The 12463-nt window shown below is 30.8% G+C and overlaps 1 long non-coding RNA gene across 1 annotated transcript; it reads left to right on the top strand.

Moving 5' to 3' along the window:
* The first annotated feature begins 467 nt into the window (after positions 1-467).
* On the top strand, positions 468-2860 carry LOC139519992 (uncharacterized). Its single transcript, XR_011663783.1, has 3 exons — positions 468-556; positions 931-983; positions 2635-2860. It is a non-coding gene; the product is annotated as an uncharacterized lncRNA (long non-coding RNA).
* Positions 2861-12463: the final 9603 nt, after the last annotated feature.

Raw genomic sequence — 12463 nt, 5'->3', positions numbered from 1 at the left:
CCAAAAAAAAAAAATAAAAAAATAAAAAACCAATTGAACATTTTCATCAAACTACAAGTAAATGACTCTTACGAATATTAAACAATTACAAAAAAGTTTATGACCGCCTATACATTATAATGTGGAGAAAATAAGAGACAGATTTATTATAAAACATTATTTGAAGTTAATACACAAGCTAACATTTACTATTTTTTGTAAGCCATTCATCAAATACTTTTTTATTTTGAGTCATTTAATTGTTTGCAAATCTTTTTGAACGATATATCTCATTAGTACAAATGAACTGATTATTTTTATTTTTACAAAAATAAATTTGAATTATCATTCTATTCCTGGAAGATATATGGAGAGCGTTAATGTAATTGTTTTTTAAACAACAATCAAGCATAAAAACGCTTGACAGAAAAGATGTATTCGTGGCTGTGATAAAAAAAATCCAAAAAATGAAGTTAGCTTTAACATCTCAAATGCAAGGTTACCACAATAAACCTAGTATATAAACTGGTTTGTCGGCAACTTTCTAACCATCTACTTCGTTTTCCATTTTCTCAAAGTAAGATATTTTCATTATTTAGATAACAAATAATAGAGTATACATAATACTAAAAAATAACGCTATAAGTGAGTCTTTTTCAAGACAATTAATATTTTGTGAACTGAAAAGTTTGAGTTTTGAAAATCCTGGAAAAGTGAAATATAAAACAAACACAGAAAACTAGAACTCAAATCAGCTATGAAGTATAGAAAAGACTTCTGTTAGATTAAAATGTGCGATTAGTCTGCATGGTTTGTAGGAATACAAAATACTGACTTTCCGTTTTGAATTTTTCTCGGAGTTCAGTATTTTTGTGATTTTACAATTTTCTATACAAAAAATTTGCATATCTAAAATATTCAACTATCTATTTAATGTTCGCGTTATTCCAGATTCACGATGAAGTTGCTGATTGTCGTGTTGTGTGTCGCAGCCTTTGTTTCAGGTGAGTAATGTATTCGCCATATGATCACTTATTGATTATTGTTATGAATAGTACTACCTTTGATAGAGGGTCTGTTAATTTCTATTTTGACTGTTCGATGATCATAATTTGGTCTGAGCGTCACTGATGAGTCTTATGTAGACGAAACGCGCGTCTGGCGTATTAAATTATAATCCTGGTACCTTTGATAACGTTTTTATAATAATAATAATGTAATAACAATCATTATCTTGATAATGAAGTATTATTATTACGCTTCTTTTTAATTTTCTACAATAATGTATTTAACATTCACAGTTGAAAATCGTTAAGTATATAAATTTAAGGTTATCATTCGTAAATTTAAATTAACATGCAAACATCTTATACGTTCGGGTATTTCACACCCAATCATTCATGGTAATATTCTATACTATTACAGCACAAAAATGTCAGCATTCTCAGTAAAAGCTACACGAACCTTTAAACAGGTTTATTCAGAAGAGATATAGTTACGATACTATTGTCATGCCGTTAAAGATGGCCACATTTATTCTAAAACCAGTTGTTGGCATGATGTAGGTTATATTAATCACATATATATTTTATGATGGTATGATACGGGGATTGTGATTGATTTTTATATGATGAAAACATTATCTTAAATCAGTGTAATTGAGGTCTGAAGCTGGTATGTCATTAACTGGCTAGTAATCCTTTGTTAATTCATGTATCTTTGTCATTTTGCTTAGTTTCATTTGTTACCTATTCTGACATCGGACTCGGACTTTTGAACGGAGTTTAACTGTGTGTTTATTTATTTTGCATTAGCTAGAGGTATAGGAGGAGGGTTGAGATCTCACAAAACAAGTTTAACCCGCCACAATTGTGCACCTGTCCCAAGTCAGGAGCCTCTGACCTTTGTTAGTCTTGTATGCATCTAGTTCATTTACATGGTTAGGAGTTTAGTGTGACGTCCATTTTCGCTGTACTAGTACACATTTAATTAAGGGGCCAGTTGAAGCCTGCCTCCGAGGTATTTTTTTCGCTGTGTTGAAGACCCATTGTTGGCCTTCGGCTTTTTTTTAATCTTTTTATCGGGTTGTTGTCTCTATGGCAAATAACTCTTCCTCATTATCTCCTACCTGTCGTCCTTCTAAAAAATAACGATAATCAAAGTAAAAAGAAATCTGCAAACTCTTCATCACACAATAACAATTTTAAAGCGAAGGAGGTAAACAAGTACGCAAACACGGGTGGAGCGATTTCACCAAAAAAGGTTATCCATTGTATTTCCAGTATTTACCTATGTTACCGTCGTATACTATGTATGTAGGAATTTTGGTTCTCAATGCTCTTCAACTTCGTACTTTATTTGGCCTATTTAACTTTTTTTGATTGGAGCGTCACTGATGAGTCTTTTGTAGACGAAACGCGCGTCTGGTGTATATACAAAATTTAGTCCTGGTATCTATGATGAGTTTATTTTTCATCACTTCTACATGTTCAAATGATGTTCTAATATGTAACTCGATTCTCGATTGAAATGATTGACATACTGAGACATACATGTAGTTGTACCTTTCCTTGTTTTGAACGTGATTTTTTTACACTTTCAAGAAAGATATAATACTAGATGTTTGGTTTATAATGAGTTTGTTTTTTTCTTTAGGATTTCAGATCGTTGATTCGAGTCCTCCCTTTAATCTACGTAACCCGTTTAACTGTTATTACTCATTTGATTGTGGATTTGGTTATCTGGAATGCGTTCGCAACTGTAGGATACACAAGAGATGTGCTGCAGCAGAATGCATACAAAATTCATGGTGTTGCTGTAAGCAGTGTCCTTGAAAGAACCGAGAATAATTGTTCCACCAATAAAAGACATATTTAGCGTCTGTTATGTTATACGTTTTATTTTTTTTATATCTATTATTCGAATTTTAAGTTGCGATGCCCTTACAGACGAAAATACGCCTCTTGAAAACAAGTAGGTATATCTGTTTAGAAGGGTGTTGTGACCTTGACACTAACATTTTGAAGACAATTGGTTAAAATATATCGCATTATCATGCTCGGGTATCATGCATATAAAAAAATTAAACATTTGTAAGAAACACATAAAAACTGTTATTTATTTATTATTTTGAAGTGATTTTTCACAAAAACAAAGCTGATGTTTATCGTTTTCATCGTCATTCCTTAGACAATGATCACCAATCATAACCTCCAACCAATCTTCAAGTTCATTGTCATATTAATTATCAGGTTGTCACTCAGGGATGACAAACCGGTAGTCAAATATGCTATATGTGGTTGCTACCTCGATCAGATTCATTGAAATTATCTATTCCACTAACCAGTCTACTTAAAGAAAGATTATGTGAAATACTTTACTCAGACACTCGTATCTTAATTTTCATTATCCTTATTTCTCTCCTCACTCCTGGCACAAATCTTGTAATATTTGCCAGCCTATTTGCCGAAGCGAAGACTACATTTTTAAATAAATGAATGGTTTTACACTAGTAATTTTTGAGACCCTTTATAGCTGGCTGTTTGGTGTGAGCCAAGGCTCCGTGTTGAAGACCGTACCTTGACCTATAATGGTTTACTTTTATAAATTGTTACTAGGATAGAGATTTGTATCATTGGCACTTATACCACATCTTCCTATATTTGTGTACATTACTGAAGAGGGGGAGGGAAAAGGTAACTTGAAATATTGTCATAAATGCAGTTGATACCAATTTGATTACGATTATAGTAATATATCAATATCTGTTACCATTTTAATTAGTTGATAGATTTTCGCCACTTTCAGCTCTCTTGGCTATTTCATGTTATTTTTGTTAATGGTATTGATGAACGACAGGGAATTCAACAATCTTACCACTGAGATCATTAGACCACAAAGTCCCCTCAAGCACCGTTTGAAAAAAATGCATTTAAAAGTCATACAGTTTTTGTAGCTAGGTATAAATCTGCTGGTCTGTCTGATCTAAACATTGTATTCATTTGTTTTCACTGAATCTATTTACACAGTACTTCATGTATGGGAGGTTCCTCATGTATTTTTTTGTCAATGATTTTCAAGTCTGGACAGAATATAACACTGAATACACTGGATGAACGAGCATGTTAATTTTCAATTAAAGCTGTTTTTGAATATTATTTCATGTGTATTTATATAAAAGGAGGGTGAAAATATCCATACAGTTTAAGAAAGACAAATTAAATTAAATCCAATTAATTTTAAGGAAAATCTGGAGAATTAAGGAACTCATTAACTATATAGTATAACATGACCGTTAACATATTTTATATTGTTAGGGTACTTAGTACTAAAAGCATGAACTAGTCTGATTCCACTCGCCTTCATCTATGTCAAAGGCGAAGTCTCATAAACATTTTATTCATTTATGTTTTGTTGATACGCTATGTATGTTTGTGCGGTTTTGGTGCTCTTCAACTTCGTACTTTATTTGGCATTTTTAACTTTTTTGGATTCGAGCGTCACTGATGAGTTTTCTTTAACGATAACTTGAATGCGCTATAGAATACTGAGAAACTTGATGCATTAGCCTATTATGAGTATCAAACATTGATGACATTCTGATGGTATAAAGTTAACATGGTCAAAACATGGACATGATGGATAAAGAATGATACTTTTTTTTATACTTTGTATAAAGTATTGACAATCGTTTCGTGTAAACAGAGAAACAGTATACATAAAACATAAATGAAAAACATAATATTGCTCTGCGAGTACATGGAGTACATGTCTTAACTTTCACATAAACAGACACACACACATGTACCTACACACAAACTTGGTCACAAAACTAGCACACACACACACACACACACTCTCTGTCACACAACTACTCAATCATAAGTACTTGTACGCCTCACCTATTGAATTACATTGTGGTGAATTATATATATTTAAATGTTTCTTTCAAAAATTTACTACATTTTCTTTCTAAGAGTATACTATTTTCATACCATTCTAAGAATTCTAATTTAAAAACCCTGTATACATCTATGTACTTGTGTTTTAACTCTGATGCATAATTGCTTTTGTAAACAGCAAATAAAACAATTGTTAACAACACATTAATATCAAAATATGAACTGTCATGAATTTTGTATCCAAGAATTAAATTTTGCATTGATAAAATATGTGTACCTATTTTTATTTTATCTAGTAATGACCCAACTTTAATCCAAAATTCTTGTAAAAATTCACACTCTTTAAAAAAATGATTTTAATTGTCTACTTGGTGACATATATGACATTGATCATCCTTCATTATTTCCCATTAATAAAGCAGTTGCTTACATGGCAATATATAATTGGTCAATTTCCTCCTAAACATCTTTAGTTTGTTATCAATTAACTGGTGAAATGTAAAGTTTAATAAATCATGTAATTGATTTGAGGAATTTAGATTGAAATTTTTTTTCCATTTTATGAAACCAATAGGTGTGTCACTTTCTATACCTTTGATATAATTATATATATCTTTAGGTTTTAATTTTTTAATGCAAATTGATTTGGCTTTGTTTTTTGTTTCTAAGTAAAGATTTCTGTCTATTTGAACTTTAGTTGAAATTAATTGATTTGATTTTAACACGAGTTTCCATTCCTTTTTGATTGCAGATTTCAGTTTAGAAAGTTCTGCTATCCAGTTTGATTTTTCTTTCAATTTATTTAAGATTACTTTTTGGGAGATATTTCCTTGTTTATCTATGATATCATTAATAAAAATAATGTCACTTTCTATCCAGTTTGGAAAAACAAGACTTTTACCATTTAATTTAATTGATTGATTACCCCAAATAAATTGCTGTCTTATACATTTGAAATTTAACCCCTTGCTTATCTTGGAACTATTATGTACTTTATACCAACTTTTTAAAATTTCAAAATAAAATTCTGGCATAATTTTTTTTTAATTTGGAATGTCATATATATTTTCAGTCTTTTTTAGACGAAACGCGCGTCTGGCGTATTTACAAAATTTAGTCCTGGTACCTATGATGAGTTTATTTGAATAAGAGAAGTGAAAGATAACAAAGGGACAATTTAAACACTATACGAAACATTATCGCTATTTTGTGCGTTTTTCCTTTGATATATATTTTTTTTTTATAATTTTCATATCATGCTAGTCGTTTGAGATGGAAAATTATCGCTAGAAACTAAGCAGGCACGTGGCGTTGCTAACGAAATTGACATGAAATTAACAACGTCGTCATAGGTAAAATAGAGATAAACAGATTATCATTGATCATCTCAACTCGATTGCCTTTCTCGCTTTCGCCGTCCCGCTCAAGCGAGAATATCAATCTCGTTGAGATGATCAACGATAATCTATAATTTTCTCTTTATTTTTTTTTTATCATATTTTGATATAAAACACCAATAAAGGTTATTAGAATATTTTAATTGTATTCTATTTCAAAAGGGAGGTAAAAGATACCAAAAGTACATTCTGAAATTTGATTGGAATATAAATTCTATCGCAAAAATAACTTGCATATTTCAAATATTTAACTGATTATTTATTTGCACCTCGGTCCTATGATTCCAGATCCACTTTGCAGTTGCTATTGTCTTGTTACTTGTCGCGAACTTTATTCGAGGGTCACTGATGAGTGACGGTAGTATTTCTTTTGTTATTTCTGCTAAATGGTTTAGAAAGATTTATTGCTGTTGTTGTAAGAATTGTGGATAACACATTTTTTTTTATTCAAATACCATTTTTGAAGTTTACAAAAAGACGAAATCTTGTGAACGTATTTATATTTATACATTACAATTTCTCACCGTAAATGTTTTGGAAAGTAATTTGAGGTATAAGTCATAGAAAATGTATCTTGTTAACAGCAGTTATTATAAAAATACAGTATGATAACAATTACAATAATTATCATAAATGGGATAATAACAATAATCAAACGAAAAATGATTATGTGAGTACTATTCGTAGCACTTATCATAGATCCAAGGATTAAACTTTGTATTCACACCAGACGCGTATTTCGTCTACAACAGACTACTGACAACACCTTGAGTACCTCTTCCATTCTTCCGTCTTTTTAAATAAAAACAAAATATCACTAAAGATTTTAATGGGCTAGTTATGATGGCCGTTATGAAGCAAATCCAGAAGAGAAATATGGAAATTCTTAAAGAAACAACCCAATTATGATGGCGTCTGTTAAACATGAAGAGATTTCTTAATTGAACTCTAATATTTGGAACACTTTTTTTCAATTTAGCTTCGATTGTTGGAAGCAGCACCATATCTGACAGAAATCATCATGAAATGCAATCCTCTGAATTTTGTATAACAAAAAATATGGTATGTTGAAAATAAAAATGAAAAATGAAAAAAATGTAAAGTTTAGAATTAGCCTATCCCTACTGTCGGAATTTCCAACAAAATAGAACATAACAACAGACCATTAAAACACCCGATCTGAAACTTCAGGAAGAAAATGACATACAAGAATAAACAACACATGGTCCAGATAGTCAGATTGACAACAGGTACAAAAAGTGGTAGGGTTAAACCAGTTTAACATGCACAATTTTTTGATTTAGGAAACAAAAGACGGCACATTTTTTGAAAAGAAGGACCAAATTCTGCTTTCAATCCCAAAGGAAAGCTAATTTAGAAACATATGTTGGTTGAATACTGCACTGCACTCATGAAAAAATATCCGAAACTATCAATAACAGGTTCTTTGGAATTCCATCATAAAATCAAACTGAAATCGGTAGAATTTGTTTCGTTAAATAGAACCTGTTTGACTGATTCAGTTAGTGTATCACGACTGTTCCCCTTGCTATTGAATGACGTAAACAGTTTCTCGATTTGATGTGTATGATATCATTTTGTTTTAGCTCAAATTTTGTAGATGCAGTCAACACAGTTTTGAATTAATAACTTATAAAATATAACAAAGTATGATAAACGCTAAGTTATGCCACATATTTTCTATTCTTCTAAAAATAAACATATCTTGATTCAACTCAACAAAATTTGTTGGAAAAGATAGATTTGTTGAACTAAATACTGTAAATTCAGAAATTATTTCGAGGTTTTTATCAGTATTGCGAAAAATGCAACAGAGTTGTAAACGCAATAATTAAACTCGCATTTTGAAATGTTTTATATGAATTAAACAGGATTTTTCTCAAAATCGTAAAAAAAAAATTGCATTTAAGTCTAAAATGACAAAATCGCAATAATCAATGCACGCAATAATTTCTGAAGTGAATTTACAGTACTCAAATATACTACAGTTGGATAACTGGAATCTTCCACAGGGACTCGGTTAGCAGATTAAAATTTTGTAAATCAATGTTTTTAATTTATTTTTTATTATTTCCTGTCTATTTGCATTACTTTATTAACGTATTTAACGTTGCCATCACTATTTCTTTGTTTTCTGGCAATGTGCAGTTTACTCTTCATATCCGTATACTGAAAAATCCTAAAGGGATCTAAGTCGCCATCTTGAATTGCCTTCCCTACTTTAGGCAAAAAATAAATAAAAATATTAATAAATTACTATATACCTTACAACAGCCTTCATTTTCTTCCGAAATAATTTTTCTATCACATGCATATTTTGATTTGTGGATTAACAGAACCCTTACGCAGCTTCCGTTGCATTCGTGTCAGAATATTTAAATTTCCCGGCGAAAGCAACGTAACTGGCAAACATGTCGTTTTCAGTATGATAGACGAAATGGGAGATAACTCTTGTCATTCGGAAACTTCCGGGTTGATGCGTTTATCACAACGATAACTCCTCATAAACGTTTCAAAGCATAAAAATCGAAAAGGTCTAAATATGATTTATTTTTAATCTGAATATGAAAAAGCAAATTAATGGATTCGTAAGAAAAGCGGGAATATATATATTTTTCTGACATTGTAACATAATGATTACATATGGTATGCATAAATAGTTCCACAACAGCATCAATAACTAAAAGTATAGAACTTAGATAACACTAGAGTTGGGTAGGTGCAAGAAATTAAGACTGCGACTAGAAAAGGAAGGTATGTTGAACGGTATGATAAGATTTGATCATCAGTAGGCCATCAATAAAGACCTACCAAGGAACTGGGAACATGACTTTTTATCTACATGAGCCATAGCATCAAACATTCGCAAAATGTCACAATTTCGTTCTATGTTAAAAAATGACGACATTTACCAGAGTATAGATAATAATTTTTTTAAGGCTTTAAGAATTTGAAATCAAGAATTGCATGATAATAACTATGAACCTTTTTCTTTTGCATTTATGATAATTGCCTAATCATAAAAATGCAAAAATTGAAAATGCATCGATATTACAAAATCCTCGTGCATTTATTGAGTTTATATTCTCTGAGACTACTATAACACTGTGTTATAGTAGTCTCATATATTCTTAATATGGAGAAATATGTTATTGATGTAAAGTCGTATGTTTATACTTTACTGATATAAACAAAGTTATAGAGACGACACAAATGCAGCAATAAATATCAATTGGTTATAGAATTAGTCGGAATTATATATAACCTAAACAAATTATGACAATTCTTCTATAAAAAAATATTGACAAGATACATTTAACATGTTTAACATCTTACAAACAAAAAGACAAACTGTGTAAAAAACTTATGAGAAAATTGACATTTTATGATACTTTTCTTGTACTTAAAACAACAAATTTAGTATCTTCCATTTTAAAATTTTGCATAGAAATGCTTCATATGCAATATTGCAAAATATGGCTTAAAAGCCCAATTGATGTAGTTTCTGTAGTGAAACTAAACATTAATGTATTCGTCTAATATATTAATTGCAAAAAAATACTGCTCTTTGATCAAAATCCAATGCATAACCGCTGTTAAGTGTAAGTGTTACATTAATACTCCAACAAAAAACAAACAACAACAAAACAAAACAAAAAAGAAAGAGAGAAATTTGAGAGTATGGAAATAAAAAGCTACCTCATGAGCGCATGATACGCTCACCACCCTTTGAGTTTTGATGATTTTGCAACAAATATAAAGTTCCGTAACTCCGCAATGTTATATCAGAAGTTTATATATAAAAAAAGGGGAGCTTACTCCATTAGATAAGAACAAGTCACCATAGTGAAATGATTACCTCTTTAACTTTTCTCTTCAACTTTATACTTATTTTGGCTTACGAACTTTTTTCATCTGAGCGTCACTGGTTAGTCTTGTGTGGACGAAAAGCGCGTCTGGCATATTAAATTTTAAACCTGAAACCTTTTGTTAGCTATTATTCATGTGTTTCTCTGTCCTATTTGTTCTCAAATTTATTTGTATTGTAGTCCTGTCATGCAATGTTGTCATTTTAATGTAATAATTAACATTGCCATACAAGCGGGAGGTTTGGCATGCCACAAAACCAGGTTCAACCCACTATTTTTTTTTTCTTAAAATGTCCTGTTCCAAGTCAGGAAAATGGCCATTGTTATATTATAGTTTGTTTCTATGTGTGTTACATTTTAATGTTGTGTTTCTGTTGAGTCATAGTTCTCCTCTTATATTTGATGTGTTTCCCTCAGTTTTAGTTTGTAATCCGGATTTGTATTTTTCTCAATCTATTAATGAATTTCGAACAGTGGTATGCTACTGTTATTTAAGTTTTTTTTATGGAATTTACGATAATATCAAAAAAATAATGCATAAAAAGTTTGATATTCAACATATAAGCTTTATATTGCTATAGAAAAAGTAATAGTATTATTTGTAGCATATATTATGTGTATCTCAATACTTTGAGATTTTACAGTTAAAATAGATGTAGCAAAAAAACAAAAAATTCCAAAAAAGACGTATAACACCTTGACCAAAAGAAAACTGAAAGGAAAAAAGTTCAAAAAAACGTAAACGTTGAGCAAAATAACTCCCCTAAAAAACCGAAAGGAAAAATAAGGTAATCTAGATGGGTGAATAGTATGAAATTCAAAACAGTGTAGCTGTGGCCATTGATTGACACATTAAAATCATTCATTGACTGGGACAATTTAGGTGAACGTTTGTATGTAACGACCAATGCTCACTATGTACTTTTTAAAGAAACTTAAACTATGGGGTCACCAAAGGTTCTCAAAACCTAAATAAAGTAATTCGAAAAATTAATCAGAAATAACACGATATTTTGATTTATATCAATTATATAAATCAAAACACAAAGTTTATTCCTGATTAATTTTTCGAATTATTTTATAATTAAAGGCGTTAAGAAACCTTTGGTGACCCCACAAATGTCTATCGTAGGTACGTCATGAACAGTGGTTGTTACAGACAAACGTTCACGTAAATTGTCCCAGTCAATGGATGATTTTGATGGGTCAATCAATGGCCACAGCTACACTGTTTTGAATTTCATACTATTCTTGCTCCACTTGATTTATGTTGCTCGTGCTTTAGGTACCAGTCTCGTATTACAACTCCAGTTTCCGGTGCATGTCAAAACATGGAGGGAAACAAAATAGTGCATTTTTTCTGAATTTTTTTCTGAACTCAATTTTTTCTGTTTGATTATAGGTTTATGCTGAATTGAAACATATATATAGACTTTAAAAAAATCTTGCATCTTTTGGAGGATATCGATTCAGGAAAGTGGAAGGATATCATGTTTACCAGTGGCGTAGCTGGGTCATATTCACGTGTACGCCCGAACTTTGGCGAGGGGTCTGAGGGGGTGACAAACCACTCAATGGTAGTGGGTCCAAGGGGACGGAGCCCCCGAAAGCGATCGAGTTATCGAGAATGACATACCATTCCTGTCAGTAAAAAATCATTGATAGTAAGATACTTTTGAATCTAAATGGTATATTTTATGTTTAATTTTGAGAACTTATTCATTGTGTTAATTGGAAGCTAACGGACATTGGTTGTAGAGAAAATTTCAAACCAATATTACTATCAAATTGTTTAAAGTCGTGAGTGAGCGAGCATACAATCGACAAAATCATCTTTTAAAGAACACGAAAAAAATATTTCTTAGAGATGCAATATAACATCTGGAACACGATGTCTTTCCATAAGAAGTGAATCAATTTACCAGTCTTTTCCAGGAATTTAAAAAAAAATCAAAAATTTTCTTTATTATATTTTCTTGATCTGGAATTTATCGTGTGCCCATATATCACATTTTATGAAGGTTTATAAATTGAGCAATTAATTGCGCAAAGAAAAGTCCAGCTATCAGTAAAGAACAGAAAAATAAACGAAAACATACGCTTTCAAAATTTTGCTTTAGACATTAATCATAGAAAAATCTTCTTCCAAATTTTCATAAAATTCGATGAAGGTTCGACAAGTAGTTAATGAATGTAATTAAGAAATAAAAAAAATAAAGCCCAAACTGTGACCACTTATTAATTGCAGAAAGAAATACCTTTCATCCGTAAAATGTGGGGGAAATTAAAGAAATAA

The sequence above is a fragment of the Mytilus edulis genome, chromosome 4 (assembly GCF_963676685.1).
Source record: "Mytilus edulis chromosome 4, xbMytEdul2.2, whole genome shotgun sequence".
NCBI classification, from domain to species: domain Eukaryota; kingdom Metazoa; phylum Mollusca; class Bivalvia; order Mytilida; family Mytilidae; genus Mytilus; species Mytilus edulis.
The sequence above is the reverse complement of the archived record's forward strand: the minus strand, read 5'-3'. Positions and strand labels throughout refer to the sequence as shown.